The sequence below is a fragment of the Moschus berezovskii genome, chromosome 7 (assembly GCF_049115385.1).
Source record: "Moschus berezovskii isolate FMDL1 chromosome 7, NW_MosBer_1.0, whole genome shotgun sequence".
NCBI lineage: Eukaryota > Metazoa > Chordata > Mammalia > Artiodactyla > Moschidae > Moschus > Moschus berezovskii.
In genome coordinates this window covers 87,049,659-87,064,301 of record NC_142466.1, presented here as the reverse complement: position 1 = coordinate 87,064,301, position 14,643 = coordinate 87,049,659, and the positions used below count along the sequence as shown (strand labels likewise).

The window sequence follows — 14,643 nt, the reverse complement described above, 5'->3', positions numbered from 1 at the left end:
AATGGATAAATAAAATGAGGTATAGACTTAAGATGGAATATTATCCAGTATAGAAAGGAATAAAGTACTGATATACATTACAACATAGATAAACCTTGAAAACATTATGCTAAGTGAAAGAAACCAATCACAAAAGACCACATATTGTATGATTTCATTAATATAAATGTCCAGAATGGGGGAATCTATAGAGACAAACTATAGACAGAGAGTGCAAAGGTCTGTCTAGTTAAAGCTGTGGTTTTTCCAGTAGTCATGTATGGATATGAGAGTTGGACTATAAAGAAAGCTAAGTGTCGAAGAATTGATGCTTTTGAACTGTGATGTTGGAGAAGACTCTTGAGGGTCCCTTGGACTGCAAGGAGATCAAACCAGTCAATCCTAAAGGAAATCAATCCTGAATATTCATTGGAAGGACTGATGCTGAAGCTGAAACTCCAATACTTCAGCCACCTGATGCAAAGATCTGACTCTTTAGAAAAGACCCTGATGCTGAGAAAGATTGAAGATAGGAGGAGAAGAGGATGACAGAGGATGAGATGGTTGGATGGCATCACCGACTATCATCATTCTTGTCGCTCCAGGATGATGGTGAAGGACAGGGAAGCCTGGTGAGATGCAGTTCATGGGGTCACAAAGAATCAGACATGACTGAGCAACTGAACAACAACAACAAATTATGTTGAACCATATGAAATTACCAATTTTATAGGACAAAATGGTCAAATACTGGCAACTTCAGATTGGCAACTATATATTTAAAAATACACTGCATGCAGGCTCATCAATTGTAACAAAGGTACCACTCTACCTGGGGATGTTGATAATGGGGGAAGCTATGCATATGTGGAGGCAGGGGTTTATGGGAAATTTCTGTACCTTCTAATCAATTTTGCTGTGAACCTAAAACTGCTCTAAAAAAGGAAGTCTGTTAAATTGTTTTAAAATGCACACAAACGTGTTTAATAATATATGTATCTATTTTTGTATATAATTCCATGAGGATAGGGAGAGACGTGAAAGATAAATACTTGCCTGTTACTATGCTAGAAGAGAGAGAAAGTTGTGTATGTGTGCGTGTGTGTGTGTGTTAGGGAAGTATTAACTTTTTCTTTATATATCTTCACATTGTTTCATTTATGAAAATTGTGTATTATTTTCATAATTACTAAGTATAATTGACAATTACAAGTAAGAAAAAGAATACAAGAGGTGCTTATGGAACTGAATCCATGATCCAGATTCACAGCCCTTTAGCTTCAAGTTTAGTTTTATGGCCAGACTGTCTAGACATAAACACCCACCATATGCTGAGGAAGTTTCATAGAAATGGGAATTTGCTGTGGATCTGGACTGTCTCGATAGCTACTCGAAAGGAAACATTATAAAAATAGTTTTGTAACATTTGTGATAAGACTACAGTACAAAGATTGATCACTAGACGTCCTCAAATCAAGTGCTCTTTGTGAGAGTTTCTGAGGACAAAGAAGTCGGAGGTATTTTATGTGCAACATGAAATATGAGGTAGGAAATCAGCAGAGATAAGATTTCAGTACATTGATGTGTACCTTGATGGATTCCACTTTCCCTCCCTAACTGCTGAACCAAATCCCAAACACCTTGGACATACTTAAAGCAAAGAGCGTATCTTCTTTTTTTTTTTAATGAATTTCACTTTATATCATGTTCCTCCTGGGCACTCCAAAACATTGGAAACTTGAGAGGCATGATGGGATCGTGGTTTCAGACACAATCTCTGGGCATAGGATTCCTGGGTTCAAACCTCAGCCCTGCCACTCACTGAATTGGACAGCCTCCTCTATCTTCATGTGTGTCCAGTTTCCCTGCATGATCATCTATAAGGTGGGGATGACAATGAAGAGCTCCTCTGGGACTACTATGAAGATTAAACGTGCTGATGTAGGTAAAGCATTTAAAATTGTTCCTGGCATTAAAAAAAATTTTTTTTTTTTCTTTAAAAACTTCTCATAAAAGGTAACCCTCCTACACTATTGGTGTGAATGTAAATTGGTGTAGCCCTCTGGAAGACAGTATGGAGGTTCCTCAAAAAACTAAGAATACAATTACCATATGATCTCGCAATCCCACTCCTGGGCATATATCCAGATAAAACTTTAATTCAAAAAGATACATGCATCACAGTGTTCATAGCAGCACAGTTTACTATAGCTAATACATGGGAGCAACATAAATGTCTGTCAGCAGATGAATGGAGAAAGAAGATGTGGTATAAATATATATATCAGTCAGTCTCAGTCCGTCTAATAGATCTCTGAGATGGCCCTCTGCCACACCCTCTCTTGCCCAAAACTCCTGTTGGCATGAAAGGAGGACCTGTCAATGGTCTCCTCTTCCCAGACCCCCAACTCAGGGTGCCTCCACCTACTTAAAGGTGTATGGTCAGCTCCAAGGAAATGACAAATGATCAGGGTGGTTTTATTCCTGTGATCTCTCTTTTGAATAAGGATTAGGAGCAAGTGCTTCCAAAGGAATATAACATTTTTAGGAGGCACTCAGTTGAGAATCATGCCTAACCCCAACGTCTGCCTCTGCCCTAATCATGCCCTCATAGTGAGATCCAAGGCCATGGTGATACAAGGAGTTAGGGCGACCAGGCCCATGTGATGGAATGCCTGGCTTAATCCATCCATCGAACACTCACTTACACAACTGCCATGTCTCTGGATGTTAATGCTCAATTTTCTCCCTGAATTATTTGAGTCTAATTCCCCACGTATGAAGTGGTAACAGCAACAGGAATGACACAGAGTTGTGTGAGTTCTGTACTGCACAAAGGTCGTCATCTAAGGAGGTGAGTAGGAACTGAAATCCAGCCCATGCTCCTTTTACCAAGCCAGGTACCCATGGGGCTATATCTGCCCAGGGGTACACCTTTCCCTAGTGTACAAAAAAAAATTATTTTTCTAGTCAAACAGAGGCCTTATGCTATACAACATACTCTTAGTACCCCATTATGAACTTTATCCCCAACAGATGATACATTTGCTATTGCCTCACTGTCCCCATCTGTCAAATGGGAACGATGCACTTCTCTGTGTTTTATGCCTTGAGATAGTCATTGTAAGGAGCAGACTGCACTCACTAGAAAGAAGGCCTTCAAGGAATGTAAAGTTCATATTAAACATTAGACATTATTTCCTCACTTTGTCCCAAGAAAGTGCTACTTAGCAGTTATGGGTTATCCCATGATCAGAGAGGAAAATAAAACTATTTTGTAGCACTTGCCAAGGAAAGCTAATGGAAACTCTTATTCCACTACCTATGTAAAGATCATGAGAAAGACCCACCTAGGACTAGCTGCACAGTTAAATGCCTATTTAGGGACCCAATAGAATCTTCAGATTAATTCTTCATCAACTGTGCTCTCAAGTGTTATATGCAAACAAAGGTCATAAACAAAGTTACTAACCAATTTTCCCAAAGAGATGAAGAAGAAGGGACTTTCTTTCCTTGAGAGCAGACAATGTGCCTCTGTCATCCTTGAGTTTCTGGACCTGAATTGGATAGCTGTTGTTCAATCAAATGTTTATTAACATTTGTGCTAAGTAATCCAATACATGCAGCCAAATGACTGATGCTCCCCTTAGGGGAGAGATGTTGATCCAGACACAGGATCAGGAGGGTCCTAAATAATTCATATGGACTTATCTATTTTGGCTAAATCTACAAAAAAGGAACTTCAATTTCCAAGTTTAGAAACTTTCTATATCTGATCCAAATCTTACATTTTCTTATTCCAGTATTAATAGCATCAGAAAGCATGGCTTTAAAGCAATCACTCTCATTATACTGATCCAGACTAAAACGTTGACATCTTTAAAAGTCTGAATTTAACTATGTGAAACTTCTAGATGAATTTATCTTTCTAAGTAAACATCTAAATGAACTGACGTTAGTATCAATCAGTCATTCTATGACCACTTGCTCTAAGTACAGTGCTTCCAAATTTCTTTTCGTCCAATTCATCATTCAGTTATGGACTGTATTTTCAGCCTTGAAGCCAACAGATGGGTTGCTTATTACCTAGCTTAAAGAAAACAGCAAGACAGTAGTAAAGAGAAAGCCAGTCCTGGGGCCCCCAACTTGGCAGCTGGCAGAATCTCACTATCTCTAATCATGCTTCTCTTTCCTTCTCTGCCTCATGACCCTCCTGAGAGATAAGGAATCAGTTTGCAGAGGGGGATTCTCATGAACAACACTCACCCAGGCTTTAAATGCGTTTCCTCTGGTTTCAGTAGCATCAATTCCCTTAGCATACACAATAACTACTCAGCCACCGAGTGACTTCCTTCTTCCCCCAAGCAGATGGCTACTTAAGAACATATTTACCGCCACCTTGTGGAACCAAAACCAACACACATAAAAAGCCTGTTCTATTCAATTTTTTTGTTACTTGAATTTTTTCTCATTTTTTATCACCTTTTCTACTCTTGAAAGGAGCCTCCGTGCTGCTCTTGTTACAGGAGCATCTCACACCTGGCAGGGAAAAAAAAAAACAATCTTTCTTGCTTCATGTACTGTCATTCTTGGTCAAAATGAGACTGTGACGTACCGACAGCAAAAACTGCCATTCCCTGGGAAGCTTCTAAGCCTCACCGACAGTGCCAGGAATTGAACCGTAATCCCTGATAATTATATTTACAAGAAAGGGCTTGCCCATAATCTCTCCAAAAAAATATGTTATTCACATGTGTTTCATACAGAGATCCACATATATTAGCTTAGCCATGTTTGAATTCTGATCTTAGGCTAGAAAATGAGCTTGACCTAACCCAAGTGTTTAAATTGCCTGCCCTACAATATATCACTTCACTTGCTTTCAATGCAAGGCATGATCTGGTTTATTTTCCATTGTGTTTCCCTATCACAAAGACATTTCTATAGCTGTGTGTATCTCTATAGATGGCTTTAAGGGAAGGACTTAGAAGTAAGACTATACCCATGTTTGGATAAACATATCTGTCTGTTTTAGCTCAGCCTGAACTATCTCATCATGGGAAAGTTTAAGCCTGTTAAATACATACCACAGTTTTTAAAGGGTTTGATTATAAGCAATGTATCTGTTCTTTAAAAATACAAAGCTTTTTCACTCCGAAGAAGCTAGTTTTGTACAGTTCTTAACAGCTACTATTTTTAAAATCTAAGTAGATAACTCATATTACTGAAACTTTGGCCTGAACAACCACGGTGGTTACTAAAACTGTACGACATAGGCATTAAATCTGAACAGACACAGTGTAGGAAGCAGCTAGAATTATCTTCCAGCATATCTCCTTCTTTTATGAAACCTACCTTTTATTTACTGGGAGAGAGAACTGACTCTGAACAGACTCTGTGATTTTTCTCAACACAAATCCCTTTACAAGGCCTAAGAGATTCTGGAGTTGAAAGTTCAGGAGAGGAGGTAAGGAAGAATGTGGGGCTCTCGCAGGAAAGCTTAGGAATCTGGTAATACTAATGTAAGGGAAAAAAGTGTGACACAAGACAGGCCCCAGAAAGAAAGCCAAGAAAATGCTTTTTCCCATGTTGGTCAGGAGCCCTATAACGTTCAGTCTCGGGTTTTCAGAGTACCGTCAAAGCTAGGTGGGAACTAGCAAGTCACAAGTCCCCAGAGTGGAATAAATAATGCAAGGAAAATAAAGTTGAACAGACTGAAAAGTAAAATGCATTCTTGATTCTGTGTGATACGTCCATTTTATCTCTAGGTCCTCAAGAAGAAAAATAAAAGAGAATCCAAAAGAAAGTGAGAAAAATCCATGAGCTCTTTCTGAGGAAAGAAAGTGAATCTGTCACCAAATATTTATTCAGTGGTGGCTATTGGTGCTGTTCATCAAAGTGATTAATCTCCTAGGCTCAGGGGAGAATTGTACTTTCTAGCTCCCAGGTCACTGGATGATGACGTGTGGTTTTGGTCAATGAGTGGAGAGCAGAAATGACACGGGCTGCTTTCAGGACAGAACATTGACTTGTTGATACAAGAATTAAGTTCTCTCTTCCCTGTGCCACAGTGATCTGTGATTCAAGGTGGTAACTGCTTAGACACCCTGGGTCTCTGAGAGAATGATCACAGCCCCCTTGCCTATCTACACTGAACATATAATGTAAATGAGAAACAAACTTTCGTGGTTTAGGCCATTAACTTTTGGGAGATGTTTGTTGTTGCAGCATTATGAGGCTAATAATCCTGACTGGTACATACCTGCAGTAGAAGCAACATTCTTGTCTGGTTGACATAGACAGCAGTATGTGACCCAGTCCTTATGTACAGGCAATGAGTACCTGAAGCTTATAGTGGGGAGGTAGGAACAGCATCAGCTAACGTGAGAAAATCTTACATTGAAAAGCATATTTCTGAGATACATGCACCCCTATGTGTATAGCACCACTGTTCACAATAGCCAAAACATGGAAATAACCTAAATGTCCATCGACAGAGAAATGGATAAAGGAGGTACATATACACAGTGGAATACTACTCAGCCATAAAGAGAACAAAATAATGCCAATTGTAGCAACAAGGATGCAACTAGAGATTCTCATAATAAGTGAGGTAAGTCAGAAAGAGAAAGACAAATATCATATGACACCACTTGTGTGGGGAATATAAAATATGGCACAAATGAACCTATTTACAAAACAGAAAGAGACTCAGACATAGAGAACAGACTTGTGTTTGCCAAAGGGGAGAGGGGAAGACAATTGTTACCTTATTTTAAGAAAAGCACCTTTGGTTCAGTTCAGTCACTCAGTCATGTCCAACTCTTTGTGACCTTATGGACTGCAGCATGCCAGGCCTCCCTGTCCATCACCAACTCCCAGAGTCCACCCAAACTCATGCCCATTGAGTCGGTGATGCCATCCAACCATCTCATCCTCTGTCTTCCCCTTCTCCTCCTGCCCTCAATCTTTCCCAGCATCAGGGTCTTTTCAAATGAGTCAGCTCTTCGCATCAGATGGCTGAAGTATTGAAGTTTCAGCTTCAACATCAGTCCTTCCAACGAATATTCAGGACTGATCTCCTTTAGGATGTACTGGTGGGATCTCCTTGCAGTCCAACGGACTCTCAAGAGTCTTCTCCAACACTGCAGTTCAGAAGCATCAATTCTTCAGCAATCAGCTTTCTTTACAGTCCACCTCTCACATCCATACATGACCACTGGAAAAACCATAGCCTTGACTAGACAGACCTTTGTTGACAGAGTGATGTCTCTGCTTTTTAATATGCTATCTAGGTTGGTCATAACTTTCCTTCCAAGGAGTAAGTGTCTTTTAATTGCATGGCTGCAGTCACCATCTGCAGTGATCCTGGAGCCCAAAAAAATAAAGTCAGCCACTGTTTCCACTGTTTCCCCATCTATTTGCCATGAAGTGATGGGACCAGATGCCATGGTCTTAGTTTTCTGAATGTTGAGCATTAAGCCAACTTTTTTACTCTCCTCTTTCACTTTCATCAAGAAGCTCTGAGTTCTTAATGCAAATCAAAAACCTCCCATCTTAATCATAATTACTTTTTCAAAGAGTAAAACATTGTCTTTCATTGTGGACCTATACATATATACATATTTACCTATATTTATTTTGTGTAGATTTTGTATGTGTGTGTATAGATGTATTTTACCGGTAAAGTCAATTTTAAAAATCACTAGTCAGTTCCCTCTGTTTATGATAAAGGCTGTACCTTCTCATCAGTAGAAGTTATTAAGTTATTTGGAAGATTTTCAATTTTAAATGAATGTTGATATTTTCTTCCTTTTAAATAATTATTTGCTTTGAACTCATCCTTAATCCACTTATATTACTCTTACCCAAGTAATTTTTAAAAAGAGAATTCACTTAATATTTGTGATCAAATCTGATAATCATTCATGCAGTCCCCATGAAAAATGACTTAGTATATGAACAAATACAGTTAATTATTAGTTTTTAGGCATTCAAAGTATATTTAGGAACAAATAATGATATTAAGCTTAAATAGATATCTTAATTTTATAGAATATTCATATATAGCAATAAATACACAACTATATGAATATTTGGAGAAGGAAATGGCAACCCACTTCAGTACTCTTGCCTGGAAATTCCCATGGACGGAGGAGCCTGGTAGGATACAGTCCATGGGTTTGCGAAGAGTTGGACATGACTGAGCAACTTCACTTTCACTTTTCATTCTCATGCACTGGAGAAGAAAATGGCAACCCACTCCAGTATCCTTGCCTGGAGAATCCCAAGGACAGAGGAGCCTGGTGAGCTGCTGTCTCTGGGGTCATACAGGATCGGACCCAATTGAAACGACTTAGCAGCAGCAGCAGCATATGAATATTTGTCATTTTTTACTTTCTCATGTTTCTCTCTGAAAACTTTGTACATTTAAGAAATTTGTTAAAGTAGGTTAACCCTTGCTACTTTTCTTTTTTCTTGTAAGTTGTATTCAGACATAACCTAACAGGGGCTTCCCTGGTATCTCAGACAGTAAAGAATCTGCCTGCAATGCAAGAGTCCCAGGTTCAATCCCTGGGTCGGGAAGATCCCCTGGAGAAGGAAATGGCAACCCACTCCAGTATTCTTGCCTGGAGAATTCCATGGAAAGAAGAGACTGGTGACCGAAAGTCCATGGGGTTGCAAAGAGTCAGGCATGACTGAGCTACTGACACTTTCATAACATACATATAGAAAAGTTCAGGAGCCATAATTATAACACTTCAATAAATTTTCACAAAATGAAAACACACATGTAACTGGCACCCAGATCATGAAACAGAACTTGACCAGCACCGCATGGCCTCCTCCTGCCTCCTCCCGCCTCTTCCCAGTCCAACCTTCTGAGAGTAACCACTAAGCTGACCTAACCCCAGGGTTTTGTTTTGTCTCTGTTTAAATTTCATGTAAGTGGGATAATCCAGTATGCACTTTTTGTGACTGTTGCCTTCCTTCAATATTGTGTTTCTGAAATTCATCCCCATGGTTGCATGTAGTAGCAGTTTTTTCATCTACATTGCTATATAGTGTTGTATTATAGAAATATTTGTTGTTGTTTAATTACTAAGTCATGTCCGACTCTTTTTGTCAGACATACTACAATATATCTACAATTTATTGTAGAATAAATGCTACAATTTATTCTATTTATGCTATATATGCTACAATTTATTCTATTTATGCTATATATGCTACAATTTATTTCTCCATTACACTGCTGCATGGCATGTGCATACACCAAAACATTATGCCTATTTATCTAAATTTCAAATTTAATGGAGCCTCCTGCTTGTTGCCAGGTAACCCTTATCCTTGCCAACACTTAGCATTATCAGTAGAAGTACCTGCTGCTACTGCTAAGTCACTTCAGTCGTGTCTGACTCTTTGTGACCCCATAGACGGAAGCCCACCAGGCTCCCCCGTCCCTGGGATTCTCCAGGCAAGAACACTGGAGTGGGTTGCCATTTCCTTCTCCAATGTGTGAAAGTGAAAAGTGAAAGTGAAGTCGCTCAGCCGTGTCTGACCCTTAGCGACCCCACGGACTGCAGCCTACCAGGCTCCTCCATCCATGGGATTTTCTAGGCAAGAGTACTGGAGTGGCTGTAGAAGTACCTACTTACTTTTAAAAACAAATGACTAAAACTACTCACTATCCTTGTAGAACTGCATCTATCAGATAAAAGTGAACATTTAACAGTTGTTCAGTTCATTTGAACAGACAGGGAAAATAGTTTGTTCAAGAGTACCTCTTTAGGACTTCCCAAGTGGTCCAGTGGTTAAGAATCTAACTTCCAATGCAGGGGACACGGGTTCTATCACAGGTTGAGGAACTAATATCCCACATGCCTCAGGGCAACTAAGCCCAGGAGATGCAACTACTAATCCTGCTCTGGAGTGTGTGTACAGCAAAGAAGAGCCTGCATGCTACAACTGAGACCTGATGCAGCTAAAAATAAAGAAATATTTTACTTTAAAAAAGAGTACCTCTTTCTCCAGAAAAAAAGTCCATTTTCTGTAATGAAGTATATCTTTTAGCTATCTACATTTATTAAATCAACTGGAACATGGCCAAGTTTTCGTTTTATTTTTGATGTGTAAACAGCTTCAATAGTGTTAATAGTTTGCTTACAAACACAGAAGTTGTAGTTAAAACAATATTATTTCTATGAAGTCCTTTTATTTTTCAAAGCATATTACAAATTACAGATTAATTAAGCTCCACAACAGCCCCCAGGGAAACAGGGAATCCAGTCTCAAACTCAAGATATGAACCAACCTGAAACCAAAGATCTCGCTTCCTTGTTCCAAACACCAAGCTTACATTGATGGGGAACATTAATATTCCACCTACCAAAAGCTATTGCCATTCTGCTTTCCCATCTAAAAATGGGAAAGAGAGTTGAGGGTCAGGGAATAGTGAATGTTCAACAAAGTGCTTATCTTCCTTCTTAGATATAAGCCTCATCAACCTCAATTAATTTCTGATGTGTTTTTTGATTCTAAAATGTGTACTCATCAAGACCACCAGGTTCAGACAAGGGATAGCCACAGAAAGCCAGAAAAATACAGATTCGTGGAAATTTAGTGGGGTCCAGAGAAAATTCTTATATTAAATTCCAAATGATCATTTACTGAGGAATTCTGAATTAGAAATATTTTGCTGTTATCTTCCAGTGTGATTACTAAATTAGTACTGAAAATTACTGAACTAGTACAATAAAACTGGTCTAAATTTCTCTCTTGACTTTCCCAGCCACAAATATCTTGGCATGGGGAAACATCGTCCTAAAATGACTGTTGTTCAATCCAGATCCTGAATGAAAGTGCAACTCTGAGGTTGTGTTGGGAACAGCTGGGATATTTCTGGGGAAAGTATTTCTGTGTAATTCCATGTGTTCATGTTCATGCTAAATCACTTCAGTCATGTCTGACTCTTTACAACCCTATGGACTCCAGTCCACCAGGCTCCTCTGTCCATGGAATTCTTCAGGCAGGAATACTGGAGTGGGTTGCCATGCCCTTCTCCAGAGGACCTTTCCAACCCAGGGATCAAACCTGGGTCCCTTGCATTGCAGACAGAGTCTTTACTGCCTGAGCTACCAGGAAAGCCTGTCTAATTCCATATTTGTCTTCAAATATTAACCAATGGTTTATGAAATTTCCTTGACAACTAATATTTTAAAAAATAGAAACTGTGTGTTTTCCAAAACTGAATTATCCCCTTAGTTCCTCTGGAAACGTATTCATCAAATTGCTTATACTAAAGAACTTTGTCCCTTTCTTTGCACTTATTTTCTATTGAAGGAAGGAAAATGGCCATTTAAAATATAAGTCTAAGTATGGTTGGTGGCTATGTACTGAAAAATAAGTGTGGGTTCTAGAGGACATACAATTGGGGTGACAAAAGATAAAGTTTTGTTCACAGGTGCAGAAAGTTAACCAAAATATTTTATTTATATTGAATGAGCTAAAGATACTGAGAACAGAACTCTTTAATGGGTAAGGAAGAAAAGTTGGCAAAGAGTCACAAAATTAAAAACAGAGAGTTTTTTAAAATCACTACCTTTACACAGTTGACTATGATCCAGTATGTACAAAGAAAAAAATATATATATATATAATTAAAGCATTTTGTTTAGCTGAAACGGATCACCCCTTAAACATCAGGGAAATTCCTGAAAAGGGGATTTTCAAGAGGTGAATTAGGGATGTGCCTTTGAGCCCATGAAAGTTTTGAAATGTTCCTCTTTATCCCACAAAACTGGTTATCCTCCCATGACCCCTCACCCCTGCCAACCTCTTCACTTCCATTCATGACCTGTCTGTTTCCTCACATCACACACCCAGGTTGTTGTTGTGGCTGCTTAGTCACTAAGTACTTAGTACAGCCCACAGGGAACTGTACTAGCACCATCAAGATACATTTGCTGAATAAACAGTACATACAATAAAAAAGGATTTTTAAGGGAGACTCCCAAGGGAAGAAGAAAGTCCAAGAAAGTAATCGCAAAGGAAAGGTGATGAGGCAGGAAAGATGACCCATAAGGGGGTATGTTCTAGGCCTTTGCGATCAACTCCCAGAGAAGCCCCTGAAACTCTTCTGTATTCAGACAGCATCCACTTGCCTTGCCATCCCACTTCCATCCTCCACACTCTGGTTCCATTATTTCAAGGCAGTGACTGAGGAAGCCAGAATTTGCAGAGTATTATCAGCCAGTTAGTTCCCTGGATGCCAGGGTCTCTCCCTGCTGGTTGGCATCCAGCCTGGTGGTTCCTTGGTCTGTGGGAAGGGTGACTGCTGGGTTGGGCCAGCTTCCTAGACCCTGGTGATGGCATGAACCTTCACAAGGCTGCAAGTGGCTGACATAAGACCAGGCAGATTCAAGAATAACAGAACATTGACTAGAGTTCCCTGTGCTAGATAGAAAGTCCTTGTTGATTATCTAGTTTATATATGACAATATGTATATGTTAATCCCAAACTAGATGGAAAAAGAATCCGAAAAAGATTGGATATATGTATATCTGAATCACTTTGCTGTATACCTGAAACTAACACAACATTGTAAATCAACTATGTTCCAATATAAAATAAAAATTGAATTTAAAATTTTTAAAATAAAAAGCAAAAAAAAAAAAAAAGAAGAATAACAAAAGAACCACAAAGAAGAATCATTGAAGAATCACCAATAAAAAAAAATCCACTGCTGCACTCAGTAACCCTGACCCTGCAACAGGCCACCACCGACTCACGCCTCTGCCGGAGACTCCTGGACGCCTACAGGCAAGTCTGGGTCAGTCTCCTGTGGGGAGACACTGCTCCCTTCTCCTGGGTCCTAGTGTGTACAAGGTTTTGTTTGTGCCCTCCAAGAGTCTATTTCCTCAGCCCTGTGTAAGTTCTGGCAGCTCTATTGTGGGGTTAATGGCAACCTCTTCCAAGAGGGCTTATGCCATACCCAAGTCTGCTGGACCCAGAGCCCCTGCCCCTGCAGCAGGCCGCTGCTGATCCGTAACTCCACAGAAGACACTCAAACACTCAAAGGCAAGTCTGGCTTAGACCCTGTGGGGTCCCCTGGTGAGCACAAGATTTTGTTTAAGCCCTCTGAGCATCTCTGCCAGGTATGGGGTTTGATTCTAAATGTAATTCTGCCCCTCCTACAGTCTTCTCCTTTGCCCTTGGACATAGGGTATGTTTTTCTTGGTGGGATCCAACATTCTCCTTTCAATGTTTGTTCAGGAGCAAGTTGCAATTTTGGAGTTCTCACAGAAGAAGATGAGCACACGACCTTCTACTCCACCATCTTGGGTCTATCATTACAATTGCTGTATATGCAGTGCATTTTTGGGCATAGGGATACTCAGATTGTCTCCATGTCTTCAGATTGTTAGATTCTAATAAGAAAAGATTAGATTGTATGCTTTTAACAAAGAAAAATGCCCGAAGAATTATATCTTTAGGAAGAAAGGAAGACATTAAAGGGAATTGCCATTTAAATCATAGCTATTTTCATAGTTAACATAAAGCAACGGTTATTTTGCTATACTGTATAAACCTACTGCTTGCAAATTTATATGCACATATACACATATATATACACTTGGCTTCCCTGGTGGCTCAGAGGTTAAAGCGTCTGCCTCCAATGCAGGAGACCCAGTTTCGATCCCTGGGTTGGGAAGATCCCTGGAGAAGGAAATGGCAACCCACTCCAGTACTCTTGCCTGGAGAATCCCACGGACAGAGGAGCCTGGTAGGATACAGTCCATGGGGTCACAAAGAGTCGGACATGACTGAGCAACTTCACTTCACTTCTTCACTTCACCTCTTCATACACATATTGTAAATGTATATACACATACCTATGTAAAATTAGTTTTAGGGTTATAGATATAATTTTCTTTTTCATCATCTATGAGTTCATTGCTTTACATTTTTTTGAAAAAAATAGAAATGGAATTTCAGTTGTAAGCTTAAATATGTAGAAGTCTGCTTCATTTATATCTAAATGAATGTTAATTTTTATATTAAATGTTTAAGTGACTATGTATTTTTTTTTAATGTTTCCATTTATACCTCTGTTTGAGAACAGAATTTCTATGATTATGAGTATTTTATTTTTCTGAGAGCTTTTGAAAATTTTCTGGTGAGTAGTTAAATTTGTATATTATAATCAGTAACCAATCTCAAGAGTATTCTCAGTTGCCTATAATGTAAATAATGAAAATTTCATAGAAGTATAATTAACGTATCTTATTTTATGTAGCAGTTTGGCAATGACAATCAAAATTTGAATATGTAAAACTTTTGAAATGATAAAACTTGATGGAATTTTACCTATTATTGTTCTCAAATTCATAAAGAAGAAAATATATTAGAGATTATAACATAATTTGAATGTCTGAAATATACATCATTAAAAGAAGAATTGTAATGATAGCTAATTTGTATGACTGTCATTCAAACACTGTAAAAATATTCTGATATTGAAGAGTGGTTTAAGTTGATTCTTCTGTCATTTTTGAACATATAACAACTAAATGTGTATGCTGAGGTGTATCCATATGCCTCTGTTTTTCTATTTGAAATATTAGGGGTTACTATTCCTAAGGACTTTATTTGGGGGGGCT

The 14,643-nt window shown here is 38.9% G+C and overlaps 1 long non-coding RNA gene across 1 annotated transcript in view; it reads right to left on the bottom strand.

Annotated features, from left to right (window-relative positions):
* The window catches only part of LOC148777393 (uncharacterized), a 48,486-nt gene extending 44,156 nt beyond the window's left edge, over window positions 1-4,330 (bottom strand). The window contains exons 1-2 of the long non-coding RNA XR_016037774.1: window positions 4,246-4,330; window positions 3,452-3,536 (exon numbers count right to left, since the gene is read on the bottom strand). This is a non-coding gene — a long non-coding RNA (uncharacterized LOC148777393). The remainder of the gene's footprint in view (window positions 1-3,451; window positions 3,537-4,245) is intronic.
* Between the last annotated feature and the right edge of the window lie 10,313 nt (window positions 4,331-14,643).